Raw genomic sequence first — 19,075 nt, forward strand, 5'->3', positions numbered from 1 at the left:
ATTGTTCTTAATAGAGAAGATTAGAATGTGTATGTGTATGTATGCATGTGTCTGTGTGTGTATGCGCATGGTGGGGGAAGTAAGGTGGGATAGACAATAAGTCTGCTTTTGTGTATGCTAAAATGTTTGAACAACTCTTTATTGGAACACAGGTCATCAGGGAAGTGTATGGCAACTTTCATGGTCTCAGGTACCCACCAGAGAGGAGTAACTCCACATGACTTGGAAATTTTTTGCCCTTAGGTGCCCAAGAATATGTTTCAGGAAAACTGTATTCAGTTAGGTCTTAGAGACCAGTTTGTCTCATTTTGGAGAAAGTCAGTCCCTGTCACAGAAAGAAAAGAGGAAGGACTTGGTCTACTCCACATCCTGGACAGGAGGAAAGAAGCTATATCAAGAGGCATGGGTCAGTCAGATCCCAAGGGCAGGTTTGTCTACTTTTCGGGAAAACTTATCCCTATCTCAGAAGGAAAAGAGTATGCAAAACACAAGTTTTGGGGAAGAGGTGGGGAGGTATGAGCTGAACCCATGAGATAGAGAAACATTTGCAAATTATTGGTCCTATTACAAATGTTCAGAGGTAAGCAGAGAACCAGGACAGTATGCTACCCTGGGAGTAAAGGGAGATTATCATTAGGATCATCTTCATCTAGATTATGCCTTATAACCATAGGTGAACCCATGGTTCTGTCCTGAACTCTCTTCGCTCTCTGCACTGTTTCACTTGGTAATCTCATCAGCTCTCAAGGATTTAATTACTATCTCTGTTAGTGATTCCCAAAACAACAACATCCTGTTGGAAATTCTCTACTGACCTCCAGTCTCACATCTCCAAATGCCTAGTCTTGAACTCAACATGTTCAAAATTGACTTTCTTGCTTTTACCCCTAAAGTAGCACACACACACACACACACACACACACACACACACACACACACACACACACACACACATACACACACATAAACACCAACCTTTGCTATATAGTAGTATATATACTATATACAATATAGTAACCACAAAGGACAAGACCATGCTCCCAGTACCTCAGGCTCACAATGTACTAGGTATCCTGGACTCTTCACTATCTCTTGGCCCCCCATATCCAACTTGTTCCCAAGGCCTAGTGCTAAATCTCTAGAATACCCCCCTCCTGCTTTCCTGTGACTCTGCCACCACTCTAGTGTAGGCCCTCATCACCTAGTGCCAGAACTTTTGTCACTGCCCTGCTGAGGGGGTCTGCTTGCCTTAAATCTCTACTCATGCCAATCCATCTTTCATTCAGTCACTAAAATGATTTTCCTAAAGTACATGATTGATCATGGATCCTCTATCTGCTATCCCCTCTCCCATCAGGTACGCTCACTCAATGGTTCCCTTTTGTCTAGGATTGAATAAAAATTCTGTTTGGCATTGAAATTCCTTCATAATGTTGGCCTCTTCTACCTTTCCAGGCCTCTTATACTTTGCTCCCCAACAAGTACTCTTCTATGCAGTGATGCTGACTTCCTGGCTGTTCCACGAACAAGACACTCCATATCTTGGCTCCAGGTATTTTCTGTGGCTGTAGCTCATGCTTAGAATGCTCTCTCTTCTCTGCCCCAACTACTGACATCCTCCATTACTTTTAAGTCCCAAACAAAATTACTTCTTTTACTTGAAGCCTTCCCCATCCTCTCTTAATTCGAATGCCTTCCCTCTATTAATTATTTCCTATTTATCTTGCATATAGCTTGCTTTGTATATATTTGTCTTCATATTGTCTCCCACATTAGATTGTGAGCTCCTTAAGGGAAAGAACTGTGTTTTGCTTCTTTTTGTGTTCTTGGGGCTTAGCACAGTGCTTGGCATAAAATAGGTATTATATACATGTTAATTGATGTATTGATTGATTCGCCATATTCTACAAATATATCATAAATTAAGAGAATTTAAGAAATGGCCATTAGATTTAGTAATCAGAAGATTATTGGTGATTTGTAAGAGGTTAGAATGGGAAATAAACCTGATTGACTAGAGTCACAGAGTGAGTGTTAATCAGGTAGAAGTAATGATATCATGATTTCAAGAGCACATAGGTAGGTATTTGTGTGTATGTGTATATAACGATATAACATATAATTACATGTGTGTATACACATGTGTACATGCATGCATATATGTATATGTATAGTGTTCTGGTGCCCCTGACCACCATCACCACCCCTTCTAATTAGTATAGTCAGTAAACTTATAAGTGGCCTGTATAAAGTAACAATAGCAGGAAGTTAGATTGCATTGGAGAACCTAGAAGTCACAGACTGTCCCAAAGATCAAAGGAACAGAATTAGGAAATTGTATTATATATTAAGTAAAATTATATGCTGAGACCATGTGCAAGGGCAAGCTAGTTAGGTCCTGCTGACAGGGTCTATTTGTCCTGCTAAACTATCATTGTCTAGAAGCCTCAGATAAACTCCAGGTATCCTCAACAAGACCAGGAGAACACCAAATGTTGTGGATAACTTTGAGATGATGTGAATACGTTAATGAATTAACCCCAAAGTGACATGGATAAGATTGTCTGTCCCCTTACCAAAACATTATAAAAAATGTGATCCCCAACTTTTGAGTTATGAAGGAAGGAAGGAAGGAAGGAAGGAAGGAAGGAAGGAAGGAAGGAAGGAAGGAAGGGAGGGAGGGAGGGAGGGAGGGAGGGAGGAAGGAAGGAAGGAAGGAAGGAAGGAAGGAAGGAAGGAAGGAAGGAAGGAAGGAAGGAAGGAAGGAAGGAAGGAGCCACTCAGTAAGTACTTATGATGTGCCAGGTACTGTGCTGAGGGCTTTACAAATAGTATTTCATATATTTTTCACAATGTCTCTGGAATGTAGGTGCTATTATTGTCACCATTTTTTAGTTAAGGAAATTTAAGGAAACAGTGGTTAAATGACTTGCCCAGGACAATAAAGCTAGTGAGGGTCTGAGATTAGATTTGAAGTTTCTGACTCTAGGCTCATATTCTATCCAATGTGCCACCTAGTTGACTTCTAAACCTCTAGAGTGTTTTTGGTTTTTCTGTGTATTCCCAGAGATCAGCACAGTGCCTGACATATAGCAAGCCTTTTATAAACAATTATTAACTGACTGTTAGACTATGGTTTCTATTCTCATAACAAAATTTTCTCAAAATCTCCCAGTAAACAGAATCTGAGAAATAATTGTATTCCTTTGCTTAGTCTTACTTACCTAGCCTGTTGTAAATAGGAAGAAGCCATACAGCATCAGAACAATGACAATGGAGCTATAGTACACGGGCTGACAATTTCGACTAATTCTGGGACAGGCTGCAGATTGAATTTGATCACTCATCTTCAAAGGAGTAAAACGTGGAGACAAAATCCAGAAGACTGGCACTATTTCAATGGGCAGTAACTTAAGGACAAAAAAGTAAAATGTCTCCAACAGAAAGTTAACAAAACACTCTTAAATGGAGTTGATATACAGGACCAATCCTCTTTCAGACTTCTATATTTATGACAATGGTACTACTATTCTTCCAGTCATACTGATCTGCAGCCTTTGAGTCCTTGTTGACTTTTCGCTCTGTTTAATCTCATATGTCCAATCAGTTGTCAAGTCTTTTTAATTCTCCTCACACAAGATCTCTCACATCCATAACCTTATTTCTACTTGTATGACTTACTCCCTAGTTCAGCCCCTTTATACCTCTAACAGACTACTGCAATAACTTTCTGATTGTCCTCACAAGTTTACAACTCTATTCTCCAATGCATTCCTCAAACAGCTACTAAAGAATTTGGATATTTTGTTTGTTTGCTTATGTTGTTTTAATTATTTTAAAACAAAAGTCTAACAAGTCATTCCCCTATTTCACTGATTCCCTCTTACACCTGGAATTAAATACTTTCTCTTCTGTATGTTATTTAAATCCATTTGTAAATTGGATCTAACTTTATTTTCTTTTTATTCTTTGTTATTCCCCTTCACACAGTGTATTATAGTGCACTTTGAAAAAATTTTCTCTGACTCTGCCTTTGGAATGTCAGAGTTCTAGGCTACAATAGTATTCAGCCAGAAAAATTAAGACCAGAGAGGACTAGGACAGAATGGTAGCCTATGTGAAGATCCACCAGACCTGAAGCAAAGGGAACTGACAGATAACGGAGACCAGTAGGTCCCCTGAGAAATTGCCTGGAACAGAGACAGATTCCAATGAAACATGAATTATCCAATATACAAGGAGCTTGAAATTCCTTTGAGACCCAGATCCCAAGCTAACTTCCTTCAAAGGGGAAGCATTCATAAAGTAAATCAGAGGGGAATATAAGTTGGAAAAATTAACTGCCGAAGACCTTGGAAGGAAGAAAACAGAGTTAAAAACCTTTAGCAGAAACAAATAAACCAAAAGTGAAAATGTCATTAATTGAAAGGAAAATGGTCTCTTGTTCATCTAATGGCATACAGATATCTATGAAGAAATATTGTAAGACAGAGGAAAATGAATAAATCCTTGATGAAATAAAGGACCATGTATATTTTTAAAAGAGCATGGAGCCACAGCAGTATATGGTTTAATGAGATAAAACAGGACGTGTGAATGTGGAATTTATGGCATACATAGAATAAATAATCAGCACACTATTAAATATTTGAATTCACACTGGTCAATATCACTGAAAAAACATAAGAGAACAAGGGATTGGAAAGGTAAATATATCAAAGTGAAAGGCAATCTGGAAAAAGAGAAAGAAAATGTGTCTTGAACTCAAGAAGTGTGCATTAAATATCTTTTACTGGACACTTTCCCCAACCATTCTTGATTCTAGTGCCTTCACTCTGCTAATAATTTCCCATTTATGCTCTTCATGGATTGCTTCATATATGTTTGTTTGTATGTTTTTTCCCCAATTAGAATATAAGCTCCTTGAGGACAAAGGTTGCCTTTTCCCATTTTTTCCCCTCATTTTTAGCACATTTGTTCCCTCATTTTTAATACTTACACTTTAGCACTTAGAACAGTGTAGGTTCTTAAATGTTTACCGATCAGTTTATTGTCTTATGCAGGGTAATATGATATACAATGATAAAAAACAACTTGTCAATTAGTTATTCCTTATTTCACAAAAATAAATTAATTTCTTCCAGAATTTTTCTCCCAACAAAATGCCTGTCTAAAATCTTATGTTGACCACAACTCAGTAAGCTCTAGTTGCTCCCAATTGCCTTAGTATAAAATATACATTCTTCAAATTAGCATTTAATACTTCTCCAAACTTTTCCTAGTTTACCTTTCTCAGCACAATGCTTTTTGCTCTCCTGGGTTTGGCCAATCTTCCCCATCTGCCCTTTAAGGGGAATTGGGTCAGGAGAAATTTGTAGGAAGGTCCACACCTTTTGTTAATAAAGCACTAGTTCTCAAGGGTTGTAATGCCCTCTGGCTCTGAAAAGTGTATAAAGACTCTGAGGTGAGATTTTACTTTGGGGCTTAGTTTTTCAAAGAAGGTTTGTGTGCCAGGTGAGACTCTGAGAAGCCACTAAGCAAACCCCTGGCTTTGAAAACCCAGATGTTGATGCTTCATGTATGTGTGCTCAGAGGGTTATCTGTCTATTGACCTATCATGCACTTAGTAAGCCTGTTTGTTGGTTAATCTTTATTTCTCTGTATTTTCTCTGAAGTTCAGGCTGCTGACTTTTTCCCCTGAACTAAGTGAAATATATATATATATTAAAAAAATATATATATACTACATACATATATACAAATGTAACTCCATTTCTTTATAATATCAATAAAAATATTCAAATATTCTTTGCTAAAACATAGCCTGATTGTTTGATAACAAATGAAACAAGCACTTGTCTTGGCATTCTCTATCTGGAAAATAAATTTGTAAATCACAAAATAATTAATAAATTATTAGTTTTCAAACTGAGCCTATTGTTATTAAATCACTTTAAATGTAGTATTATTGAACCTTTATTTAACACATTATATACAGAATACCTGAGACACACTTCTTAGCTAAGTTGATATTCTCTCTAAAACCAACTTTATCACTTGTCATAGCCCTTGGTGATTTCCCCTTAGAATAATTTGAAATGAAGCATGAGCCTTCATCTTAAGAATAGTTTAAAATTCATGATTTTTTAAAAAAATAATTTTTGCTAAATCTGATAACTATTGGATTTATGGATAATTATTGGATTATTATCAATGTTTGATAATCATCAAATATATTTTCATTTTTTTAAATTGCAAAATCAGTAACTGTTTACATTTCAAAAGAGTTTTACAGCTTTTAATATTTTTCTTCCCAATCATCTCACAAAACACATGGCATCAGTATTGTTTTGACATCTTGCTAAGGAGTAACTAAGCTGCAGAGAGCTGGTGTGTCTTGCTCATGTCACAGTTAGCTAATATTGACCTGGGATTTTAAGCCAGGTCTTCTGAGTCCAAATACAGAACTCATTCAATCATTCTATCTACCTCTGTGTCAAAGTATCCATGAGAAAATAAAAAATGTATTCACTTTTAACAATATTTTTAATATGTAATATCAAATAAATGAATAGGTTCAAATAGAAAAACATCAATGGAATTCTCCAATATCGTGAAAGTTGCACAAATTTGGTAGAACAGTAAATTTGTGGTGGTGAAACATGGTTGTCAGAATTTTTCCCTCTAATGATTATATTTTGGCAAAATGTAGAAACTAGTAATTACTTATTTTTATCAATTTGATTTAAAGGCCTTGAACAGAAAATGTTGTGGAAAATATGCAATGAAATAGAATTATGCAGACTTTGAATAAGTTACATGAAAGAATCACTAATTTTTTTTTCCAGTTATTCTATGTCAACTTAGAATAAGGAATCTAACAGAGTGCTTCTGTGTATCTGTCTTTGTTGTCTGTGTGTGTGTATGTGTATGTGTGTTTAATAAATTTACCAATTATTTCTGTGAATGTTTAGTTTGCTCATTTCTCAGAGTTAGCCAGAAGAAATAGCTAATACACTTGATAAGTCAGGATACAAAAATAACTTGATAGAATAGAACATTAGGCCAAATGCAGTATCGTGGAATATAGAATGTCAATTCTGTTAGTTCAAAGTTTAAAAAAAAATCCAAGATGGAAAAGGCATAGCCAGACGAGTGTTTGTCTGATAAACATCTGGAATTTTCAATGGATTAAAAGATCAGTAGTGCAACATGTTAGGCAAACAAAAAAAGCTCATGAGCTCTTGGACTTCAATTAAAAAATATCTAGTATCTAGATGAGAAGCCCATTGTATTGTTCTCTCATGAGAATATATATATATATATATATATATATATATATATATATATATATATATATACACACACATACACGCATATATACATACAAACATATATACACACATACATATATAATACATACATATATAGACACTTCTATGTATATACACATACATACATATGTATGTATACACATATGCATACATATATAAATATGCATGTGTATATACATGCATAGAGAGAGAGAGGGAGAGAGAGCGGTGTCAAGCACTGTTGGTTGCTTGTACAACATTCCTGAGTGCAGCCCAAACCAAATTAAAATGTAATTGGGAAATGTTTAACAAAATGAATAAAAACAAAATAAAATATAGATAAAATTATTTGTTAAACTAGGTTGACATGCAGCCTGCATGCTGTATGTTTGGATTAGTGGCCCAGATTCTATTTGAGTTTGTCACTATTGCTGCAGGGGACTTCCAGCAAAGACATTTTTCTATGCTGCATTCAAATTTTTCCACTCAAACATACCTACTTCAGCAAAAACTTGAAATTCACATCAGAATGAACAATAATCAATTAATCTAGTTTCTGTTTTGGAACTGCATAAATACCAGCCAGAAGCTCACAGGCAATATGCAATGGGGTACTATGCACTAATGCCAGTTTCAGAACCAGAAAACAAGGTGATATGTCCCAATGTGATGAGAAATGAGCAATAAACATACATATCCAATAAAGATTATATCCAGAAAAACAAGAGCCAATAGTCCCTTCCAAAAAAGATCTACATCGGGTGATAGGAAACCTGAGGCCTCAAGGGTACTTGTGGCCTTCTAAATCCCTGGGTACAGCTTTTTGACTGAGTTCAGGTTATATAGAACAAGTCCTTTTATTAAGGGGATTTGATATCTTAAGTTTGGATTCAGTCAAAGGACCACAGGTTCCCCACCCCTGATCTAGGTGGTTCTAATAGCTGCAAGGTAATCAAAAAGCCCCAGAGTAAGGGTCTTGAAAACCCTATGCTTTAGCAGCAACCAGACTAGCGTAGAGTTTAAAGACCAGTAAACACCCAGCTCTGGGTCTCTACTCTGTATCTTTCTTCTGAGATTCCACAGGGAACTTGAACATTAAAGATTCAGGAGGTCTAAATCATAGAGGTAAGAAGGTCAATGAAAAACTGAGATTACTAAGGCTGAGACCAAGTAAAGTTAACCAACTCACCCAAAAGTACAGCAGAGGATACAGTCTTGTCCATGTGAAAAGTCCTAATTCAGGAACTAAAGATGAGTAAAAGCAAGAAAACTCTGGTCATTATCAAACTATCCACATCCATAGCCATATGCATGAACGCGCATTTGCACACATATACACATTCATATCCATATACTCATCATAGACATGATTTTGTGTTCAGTTGTTGCTGTTGTCATTGTTGTTACATTTTAAGTTGGACAAAAATGGTTTCTGAAATCACTAATGTGGAAATCTTCTAATTCACTTTGCTTTCAATTTATGCTTTTATGGCATAATACTCAATATTCTTGCCAATCAATTTTTCTTATTCTGGATGATGTGTAAATTGTTTGTTTCTTTCCTGAAATGTCATTCCCAGAATGGAATACAGTATTCTACAAATAGTATGATCAGGGTTAACTATAAGGTGGGACCACCATCTTTCCAGTGCTGGACATTCTTCCACTTTTAATGAAGGTTACGATCCTGTTTGCTTGCTGTTTTCCTTCATTGTATATGTTTGCAGTTTCATGGTTTTGATGAAAATTGAGGTTGTAATTCACTAAAATACCAAGATATCTTTCACATGAAATGTCATCTATTTGAATTCTCTCCATTCTAAACTCAAATAATTAATTGTCTGAGCATAAGTAGAGAACTTTGCATTTTTTTTTTCTATCAGGAATAAAATGATAGAGCTGTGATTTCACTGCTGTAGTGAACTCCCAGAATAGTAAACTAAATCTTCCAGTGCATTTTAACACTTTTTCTGTACTTTGTAATCTCTGAGAGTTATGTGGGGCATTGAGTCATTAATTAATTTACCCACTGTCACACATCCAGTATGTGTCAGAGGCAGGAGTGGAACTCAGTCTCTAGTTACAATGTCACCTTCTCTTACCACTATTAAAATTCCTCTTATTTGAATTGTCCCGTATTGTAGCTAGTCAAGATCCTGTTGGTTTTTGAGTCAGAGAGCCAATGTGAAACATAAATGAGAGACACTCATTCATATGAATGAGATGCCTGCTTTAGTTGATATTTGAATATCTTACTTTTCTGTTAGAAGTCACTCCTCTTGGGAATTGAGCTTTATCTACTTGTAGCCATAAAATCAACTCATCACCAACACATTACCATAAAAAATACACTACAGCAAAAAAAAACAAAAACAGTTAACAAATCACAGAAAATTATCAATTTGTCTGTTACTAATCTGCAATGTCATATTTTGACTTTCGATGTTCTAATGATCTGTCTAACCACCCCTCCACATATAATTATTATTTATTTGTGTATTCAGTGGTTTATTCTTCCTTCTATCCTAACTCAAAATATAATTTAGGTTTAGAACTAGAAGAGGCATTGAAATTCTATTCCCTCATTTCATATACGAGGCAATTGAGGCACAGAGGAAAAGGAATTCTTTGTCTTTTCCAACCTGAAAATTTCCCATATTTCTCCCCTGCTATTACCTTCCATACAGTGGCCAACTTATATATACATTTGCTTTGTTTTACCTTACCCCTAAGTTTGAGGCTTTGATCCTTGTGTAAGCCCCCCTCCAAAAATAAAGATAAATTTCAAACTATAATAGATTCACACAACTTTAGAAATTATTTAAATATCATTCCTTAAGATCATGTTTTGTTAAAGGGGTAGGAGGGAAGGACCCTGAAGCCATAGAATAACTAAAACTTGAGGAAGAAATCACCATGAATATGACAAAAGGGCCCATAATGGGGTGGTAGGGAACAGTGAGAGTAAATTTACATATTGTGGATTTTTTGCTACAGAAAGCCCTCTTTTAAAATTTCATACATCTAATAGATATCCAGAAACCTTGTTCAGCCTTCAATGTTCTATAGCAATTCCTAAGTGTGTATGTATCTTGGGATAGTGAAAATCAAATTTAAGTGAAAAAGGATAACCAAGTGACATTATTTAATCCTCTCTAAGAATCTTTTCTTTAATTGAATAGAGTTTAAGGAATTTCCACACCTTAATGAAGTGTAAACCATTTGTTCACTGTTGAAATTAGAGACAAATTATTTCTCTTTCAACATAAGCTATGTTGCCCCATTCTTCTGTGTGCCATATGTATTAAGCTGCTTTTGTAAATTACTAGACCACTTGGCATAACTGACTAATAATTCCCACCTATTAGGGAAAACCAATTTCTGTTAAAATGTCTGCCCAATGAAAATGAAACAGTTTCTTCAACACATAAGCCAATGTGAGAGACAGAACTTTGCAGTTGATTGATTACACCTTTGCTTGGACATAGTTAATAACATTTTTACCCTTTTCCCTTTTTATTTTTCCAACAAATATGAAAATATATGTTTTAGGAAGAGGTATGCCTTATACAGGCAGGAATCCTATATGTTCCTTTGATTCAGATCTTTTGAGGGCATTCCAGGGGCATGAATCAGAAGTTCACTTCATTTTATGTAATTTACTCACATAAACAGTCACCCTGATATGTCTGGAAAGATTTCAGGACACCTACAGTTTAGAAAATACACATAGCATATAAAACTACATCAAAATTTGAAAAAGTATATGAAATTTTAAATCAAATACCTAAATATTCAATCAGTACAGCTGATACCTCAGATAGCTCCAGAATTATCATTTTAGCTTGGCCCCTAAAATATTGGCTATGATGATTTTGGATAATTTATTTAGAGTTAACTTCACATTTCATAATCATTTATTTCATCCATTGAATAAGCATGCTGGATTGCTATCTCTTGTATTTGCCTAAACCTTACCTGTAGATTAAACACCCTTCCTAGAATCCAAATATCATCCTATATTGAGACAATGAAAAGAATAAGAACTGGTCCATAAAGAAGACTTCCTTTGTCAATGCAAGTTGGCACTTTCTCTGAAACTTATACACTTAAAAGAGTTGTATAAAGCAGAGATGATTTTTAAAAATTATTTTATTTATTTTCAGTTTTCTACAATCACTTACATATATCTTAGATTTTTATCCCCTTACTCTCCCTCCTTTTCTCCACCCTCCATTCTCCCTCCCAGAGATGGTGTACAATCATATATAGGCTCTACACATGCACTCTTATTAAATACATTTTCACATTAGTCATGTTGCACAGAAGAATTAAAATAAATATGAGAAACGATAAAACAAAATAAAGCATAAAATGATTTGCTACATTCTGCAATTGAATTCCATAGAGCTTTCTCTGGATGTGGAAAACATTTGCCTCAAGAGTCCATTGGGAATTTTTTAGGTCCTTGCATTGATGTGAAGGACCAAGTCTACAAGAAAAAGTTCTCACACACTGTGGTTCTTGCTGTGTACAAAGTTCTCCTGGTTCTGTGCCTATCACTCAGAGTCAGTTCATATAAGCCCTTATAGGACCTTCTGAAGTCTTCCTGTTCATCATTTCCTACAACACAATAGTATTCCATAACATTCATAAACTTCAACTTGTTCAGCCATTCCCCAACTGATTGACAAGCCCTTGATTTCCAGTTTTTGGCCATCCCAAAGAGAGCTGCTGTAAATGATTTTGTACATGTGGGATCATTTCTAATTTTTAAGATCTCTTTGGGATACAGTCCTAGAAGCAATATTGCTGGGTCAAAAGGTATGCATATTTTTGTAACCCTTTGGGCATATGCCAAATTACTCTCCAGAAAGGCTAGATCAGCTCACACCTCCACCAACAATGAATTACTGTTTCAGCTCTCCCACATCTTCTCTAACATTTATCATCTTCCTGTTTGGTCATGTTAGCCAATCTGACAGGTGTGATGTGGTATCTCAGAGTTGTTTTGATTTGCAACTCTCTAATAAATAGTCATTTAGAGAATTTTTTTCATATGAATATATAGATAGCTTTAATTTCCTCCTCTCAAAACTGCCTGTTCATATCCTTTGACCATTTATCAATTGGGGAATAAATTGTATTCTTGTACATTTGTATCAGTTCTCTATATATTTTAGAAATGAAGCCTTTACCACAGATACTAGTTGCAAAAATTCTTCAAAAGTTTTCTGCTTCCCTCCTAATCTTGGTTGCATTGAGTTTGTATGTGCAAAAACTTTTCCATTTAATGTAATCAAAATTACTCATTTTGCACTTCATAATGTGACCTATTTCTTGTTTGGTCAAAAATTTCTCCATTTTCCATTAATCTGACAAAGAAATTATTCCTTATTCTCTTAATTTGTTTATACTATCAGCCTTTATGCCCAAATTGTGTATTCATTTGGACTTTAATCTTGTGTATGGTGTCAAGCATTGATCTATGCCCAGTTTCCACTACACTGTTATCCAGTTTTCCCAGAAATTTTTGTCAGTGAGTTCTTATCCCACGAGGTGGGATCCTTGGGTTTATCAACCAGTAGATTGCTATATTCATTGACTACTGTGTTTTGAGCACCTAACCTATTCCACTGGTCTACCCCCCCTGTTTCTTATCCAGTATCAAGTGGTTTTCATGATTGCTGCTTTATAATACAATTTGAAATCTGGTAAGGATAAACCACTTCCCTAGCACTGTTTCTCACTGGTTGTCTTGATATTCTGTACCTTTGGTCTTCCAGATGGAACAATTTTGGATGCTTTGGATAAATTCACTTACCTTGGTAGTGTACTTTCCAGGGATGTACATATTGACAATGAGGTTGGTGCACGCATTGCCAGAGCCAGCTAAATGTTTGGGAGGCTCTGAAGAAAAGTTTGGGAAAGAAGAAGTATTGTACTGACCACCAAACTGAAGGTCTACAGAGCTGTTGTGCTGACCTCATTGAAACATGAACAGTCTACCAGTGCCATGCCAGGAAACTGAATTTTTTCCATTTGAACTTTCTTAGGAAGATTCTGAGGATCACCTGGCAGGATAAGGTACCAGACACTGAAGTCCTTGCTTGAGCTGAACTCCCAGTCATTCAAACCATGCTTCAGAGAGCACAACTCCTATGGGCTGGTCACATTGTTCAAATGCAAAATGTATGCTTGCCAAAAAGACTATTTTATGGAGAACTTGCAAGGGGCAGTTGATGACATGGTGGCCAGAAGAAGCAATAAAAGGACACTCTCAAGGTCTCTCTCATGAACTTTGGATTTGACTGTGCAACATGGGAGACACTGGCACAGGACCACTCACCCTGGCTTGCCCAAATAAGGAAAGGTGCTGTGCTCTTTAAGCAAAGCAGAATAGAGACAGCACAAAGTAAACACAGGATGCACAAAGTTGGGATTTCCACCCCAAGTATTCATATGGACTGTCTGTGCCCAACCTGTGGTAGAGCATATTGAGCTCTTATTGGTCTGATCAGTCACAGTTGGAGACATGGAAATTTCACTTTACAATGGTGATGTCATTTTGGTCCTCTTCAAAGAGGAAGGACAACAACCAACCAATCTTCCAGATGAATTTTGATATTATTTTTCTAACTCCACAAAATAATTATCAGATGGTTTGGTTGATATGGCACTGAATGTCAATTAATTTAGGTACAATCATCATTTTTATTATATTGGTTCAGCCTACCCATGAGCAACTGATGTCTTCCACTTACTTTGATCTGACATTATTTGTGCAAAAAGTGTTTTGTAATTGTGTTCATATAGTTCCTGGATTTGTTTAGGCAGGTAGACTCCAAAATATTTTATAGTGTCTACCTTAGATTTAAATAGGATTTCTCTTTCTATCTCTTGCTGTTGGGCTTTGTTAGTAATATACAGAAATGCAGATTTGTGTGAGTTTATTTTGTAACTTACAACTTTGCCAAAGTTGTTGATTATTTCAAGTAGGTTTTTAGCTGATTCTCTGGGATTCTCTAATTATATCATTATATCGTCTACAAAGAGTGAAAGCTTAGTTTCTCCTTTGCCTATTCTAATTCTTTCAATTTCTTTATCTTCTATTATTGCTAAAGCTAACATTTCTCATACCATGTTGTATAATAGTAGTGATAACAGACATCCTTGTTTCACCCTTGATCTTACTGGAAATGCATCTAGCCTATTCCAGTTGCATATAATGCTTGCTGAAGGTTTTAGGTAGATACTGCTTATTATTTTATGGAAAGTTCCATTTATTCTTGTGTTCTCTAGTGTTTTCAATAAGAATGGGTGTTGTATTTTGTCAAAAGCTTTTTCTGCATCTATTGAGATAATTGTGTGGTTTCTGTTAGCTTTGTTGTTGATATGATCAAAAATGGTAATAGTTTTCCTAATATTGCACCAGTCCTCCCTTCCTGGTATAAATTCTACGTGATCATAATGTATTATTTTGGTGATAAGTTATTGTATTCTTTTTTGCTAAAATATTTTTTTAAAATTTTTGCATCTATATTCATTAGAGAAATTGGTCTATAATTTTCTTTCTCTGTCTTCTCTCTTCCTGAACCAAATTTGTATCATAAAAAGAATTTATTTTTTCCCAAAAATGTCTACATAGTATTAGAATTAACTGTTCTTTAAATATTTGATAGAATTCATTTGTAAATACATCTGACCCTGGAGATTTTTTCCCAGGGAGTTCATTGATGGCTTGTTCAATTTTTTTTTCCTGAGAAGTGGTTATTTAAGTATTCAACATCCTCTTCTGTTAATCTCAGCAATTTATATTTATTTAAAAATTCATCCATCTCATTTAAATTGTCAAATTTATGGGCATACAGTGGGGTAAAGCTATTTCTAATTATTGTTTTAATTTCATCCTAGTTGGAGGTGAGTTCACCCTTTTCCTTTTTGATATTAGTAATTTGTTTTTTTTCTCTATTTTTTTAATCAAATTGTCCAAATGCTTATCAATTTTATTTGTTTTTTCATAAAACCAGCTTTTAGTTTTATTAGTTCAATAGTTTTCTCAATTTCAATTTTATTAATCTTTTCTTTGGTTTTCAGTATTTCTAATTTGTTCTTTTTCTAGCTTTTTCATCTGCATGCCCAATTCATTGATCTATTTGATTAATGAAGGCATTCAAAGATATAAAACTTTCAAAGATATAAAACTTCCCCTAGAACAGCTTTTGTAGTATGCAATAAGTTTTGGTAGGTTGTCTCATGATTGTCATTCTCTTGAATGAGGTTGTTGATTGTTTCTATGATTTGTTGTTTAGTGCACTCATTCTTTAGGATTAGGTTGTTTAGCTTCCAATTAAGTTTTGGTTTATCTTTCCATAGTCTTTTATTACATATAATTTTTATCACATTATGATCTGAGTATGATACATTGATATTGCCACCTTTGTGTACTTGATTGTGAGGTTTTTATGCTCTCGTATGTGGTCAACTTTTGTATATGTGTCATGTACTGCTAAGAAAAAAGATATATTCTTTCTATCCCTGTCCAGTTTTCTCCAGAGATCTTTCTTAACTACCTTTCCCAGAGTTTTATTCACCTCCTCAACTTCTTTCTTGTTTATTTTGAGGTTAGGTTTATCAAGTTCAGAGAGGGGGAGGTTGAGGCCTCTCACTAGGAGAGTTTTGCTGTACATTTCTTCCTGTTATTCCCTTAACTTCTCCTCTTAGAATTTGGATGCTATACCACTTGGAGCATATATGTTTAGTAATAATATTGCTTCATTTTCTGTGGTACCTTTTATTGGTATATGGTTTCCTTCTTTATCTCTTTTGATTAGATCTATTTCTGCTTCTGCTTTGTCTGAGATTAGGATTGCTACCCCTGCTTTTTTTTTTGCTTTACATCAGCTGAAGCACAACATATTGTGCTCCAACCTTTTACCTTTGCCCTGTGTGTAACCCCTTGTTTCAAATGTGTTTCTTGTAAACAACATATTGTTGGATCATGGTTTTTAATCCATTCTGCTATCCATCTCCTTTCATGGGAGAGTTAATCCCATTCACAGTCAGAGTTATGATTACTATCTCTGTTTTTCCTCTATCCTCTTTCCCCCTATTTATGCTTTTAGTTCTCCCTCCTCCGTTCCCCTCCACAATAAGTTTTACTTTTTGACCACTGCCTCCCTCAATTTTCCCTCCCTTCTTTCAGCCCCTCTCCCTTTTATTTCCCTTTCCCTCACTACTTCTTCTCTCTCTTTTAGCCTCTCCTCCCTTTTCTTTCCCCTTTCCCCTCCTATGTAGCCTGTAGCCTATAACTAGCCTATACAGCGCCTATACAGGTAGTTGGATTTTGATACTTAACTGATTTTGTTGTTCCCTCATTGAACTAAATGAGATGACAGTAAATCTCAAACAATGCTAATATTCCTCCCCTTTTTCCCTCTACTGTAATATACTTTTGTGCCTCTTCTTGTAATGTCATTTGCCTTTTTCTGCCTCCTCCTTTTCACATCTCCTGTTACAATCCTTTCACACCCTTGGATCACATTTTTTATCATCACATCAATTAATTTATACTCACTCCTCTATACATATGTATATCCCTTTTATATATCATAATAAATATACAATTCTCAATATTAACAAGTATCATCTTCCCTTATAGGAATGTAAACAATTTGCCCATGTTGAATTATAAGTTTTTCCCCCTGTTTACCTTTTTATGTCTCTCTTGAAACTTGTGTTCAAATTTTCTATTGAGCTATGACCTTTTCATCAGAAAGATCTAGAAATCCCCTATTTCATTCAATATCCATTGCCTTGCCTGCAATATTATGCTCAATTTTGCTCGGTAATTCATCCTTGTTTGTAGTCCCACCTCCTTTGCCTAGTGGAATATCATATTGTAATCCTTCCATTCTTTTAAAATAGAAGCTACAAAATACTGTGTGATCCTGAATGTAGCTCCTTAATATTTGAATGGTTTCTTTCTGGCTGCCTGCAGTATTTTCTCCTTCATTTAGTAGTTCTGGAATTTAGCAATGATATTCCTTAGTGTTTTCTTTGCAATCCCTTTCAGGAGATAAAAGGTAGAATCTTTTGATGACTATATTTTCCTCTTGATCTAGAACTTCTGAGAAGTTTTCCTTGATGATTTCTTGGAAAATATTGTCCAGGCTCTTTTTTCATCATGCCTTTCTTGTAGAACAATAATTCTTAAATTTCCTATCCTAGATCTATTTTCCAGGTCAGTAGTTTTTTCAATTAGATATTTTACATTTTCCTTGATCTTTTCATTCTTTAGATTTTGTTTGACTGATTCTTGATGCCTCATAGTCATTAGCTTCTACTTGCCCAATTCTAATTTTTATTGAATTGTTCTTTTCAGTTTACTTTTGCATCTCCTTTTCCATCTATCCAATTGTTCATTTAAAGGATTTATTTTCTCCAGTTAGTTTTTGTACTTCCTTTTTCATTTGTCATATTTTCCCAGTTAGGTTTTGTACTTCTTTTTCCATTAGTTCAATTGTCCTCTTAAATTCTTCCACAATTTCTTTTTTTCAAATTTTTAAAATCATTATTCTCTTTTTCTTCTACTTCCCTAATTTGGCTTTTAAAATTCTTCTTGCCCTCTTCCACTAATGGTTTTTGGGCTTTAGATCAATTCATATTCCTTTATGAAGTTTCAGAGGGGACTACAGTCTCAATACTGACTTCTTTGGCATTCGTGTTTTGGTGCTTGAACCCATAGAAAGATTCTATGGTCTTATTTTTTTCTGGTTTTCTTCTTGCTCATGGTGATCACCCTTTTCTTGGCTTTTAAAGTGGATCTCTGCTTCTGGGTTACAGGAGGTTCTCTCCCACAATTCTTGTGCTTGGAAATTTTGGCTTTGTGTATTGTGGGCTCTAATTCTTTCAGCTAGAAACTAGGATGCTGTAGCTTACTTGGTGCTGAGCTGGCTGATGTGTTAAAGCAGAGGCCAGGTGTAGTCTTTCTGAGTTTCCCCAAAGTTACCCTGGAGATAGCTAGCAATGTTAACTGTGGAGGGGTGGTGGTCTGGCCACAGGAGGTCTACTGTTCTGAGTACAGGTAGACTCAGTGGTTGATGTACTTCATTTTCACTAGTGTCTTCCCTATTGTCCTGGCTGTGCTGAGTCATGCCTGGTGTCCTGGTGTTGACAATTATGGGCTCTACCTTCTTGGGGCTCAGGATCTGTTCCCAGTTTGCTGAGGTGGGGTTGTTTGGAATAGCTCCAGTCCTGTACTGGTACCATTCAGCCACAGAAATAGGGCCACCTCGGTTTGCAATTTTCTTAGCCTCATGGGTTGTGAGACTGTTTATCCCTTTCGCTGATCCCACTGTTTCAGGGTTTTTCCTTGGAAAATATTCTCTGAGGCTTTTAATGTCAATAAGGGAAGAGGTAGGGTATTTACCAATCACTCTGCCATCTTGGCTCCTGAACATTCAAGTAGGTGACTTAACTGACACTTAATTTGCAGGCTGGTAGTCTTAGGAGTGGCTGCTGAAGTTATCTCTGGTTCTGTGGTTCTCTCTCACTCAGTTCCATTGGACTCCCATCCTGGGCTGATAGATTTGAGAATCTGTAGTGCTACTGCTGCTTCAGATCACCCAGGACTTCCTGCTCGGATTTGCTATGGCAGGGTCTGCACTGGTACAGCCTGTTTGCTGTGCTCTCTGCACTCCTCCAGTCCCATGCAATGGATGTCTTCCATTGACCTTCCAATCTGTCCTGAGTTGTAAATA

This window comes from Notamacropus eugenii, chromosome 4, assembly GCF_028372415.1.
Source record: "Notamacropus eugenii isolate mMacEug1 chromosome 4, mMacEug1.pri_v2, whole genome shotgun sequence".
Taxonomy (NCBI): Eukaryota; Metazoa; Chordata; class Mammalia; order Diprotodontia; family Macropodidae; genus Notamacropus; species Notamacropus eugenii.